Source organism: Elephantulus edwardii, unplaced genomic scaffold (genome assembly GCF_000299155.1).
Source record: "Elephantulus edwardii isolate Elephantulus edwardi_28Jun2011 unplaced genomic scaffold, EleEdw1.0 scaffold00145, whole genome shotgun sequence".
NCBI classification, from domain to species: Eukaryota; Metazoa; Chordata; class Mammalia; order Macroscelidea; family Macroscelididae; genus Elephantulus; species Elephantulus edwardii.
Genome location: NW_006399895.1, coordinates 2,879,267 through 2,880,083, shown reverse-complemented (window position 1 = coordinate 2,880,083; position 817 = coordinate 2,879,267). Strand labels below are relative to the sequence as shown.

Here is an 817-nt window from a genome sequence, read left to right as displayed (position 1 = left end):
GTTGGTGCAGGATAGAGCAGGGTTTAGGGCTGTTGTGCATAGGGTCGCTATGAGTCGCAAACGACTCGACGGCACATAACAACAACAACAACGAATCACAGGCAACTTGATGGCACATAAGAACAACAATAGAACCAGCTTACCTTCACTGCCAAAATACTCATAAAGCATTTCAGTTTCCTGGTCTGGGGAAGGGGCAAAGGACTGATTCACATAAATAAAACAACTGTTCTGGGGCCACAAGTTCAAGGAACTTTTCTATGTAGTCAGTAATGGGTGTTTTGAGTTCACTCTACAACCCCTTGTTTGTTTTCAAATAGAGGTATCTCCTACAGCCTTAAGCAAGATAACAATTTTTTTCTTGGTATCTCTGGAAGTTTCCTCTGTTCCCCAGAAGACTGCAGTGGAATAAGGAGGCTCAGGGGTGTTGGTTTCTGGGGAGACTTTTCTAAGTCCTTTGATGCTGGCAGCAGATGAGGTAGGAAGCAGAAGTACTGTCACTGATTCTTCAGCCATTTTTCTTGTTAACAGTACCATACCTTTAATACAGCACTCTGTTGGGTCAAAAATATATAACTGATTGAACAACAGCCTTTTTTTATATTAAATGATAAATTTTCCAAAACCTATGTGTTAATTATGTAACAAATTCCTATTTCAGAAGAGTTAAAATAGTAAGGAAAAATAGTTTTTATAAAGAATAAAATGCAATCTATCTAATTCTACAATATTAAATTCCTGCTAAATCCTAAACTCTTGTTAGGTGCTGATGTGATTTCTGTATTAAAATTAACTGAAGTATTCATTTTACATTTTT

The 817-nt window shown here is 37.1% G+C and overlaps 1 pseudogene; it reads right to left on the bottom strand.

Annotated features, from left to right (window-relative positions):
* LOC102863286 overlaps window positions 1-516 on the bottom strand; it is a 2,846-nt pseudogene extending 2,330 nt beyond the window's left edge.
* Between the last annotated feature and the right edge of the window lie 301 nt (window positions 517-817).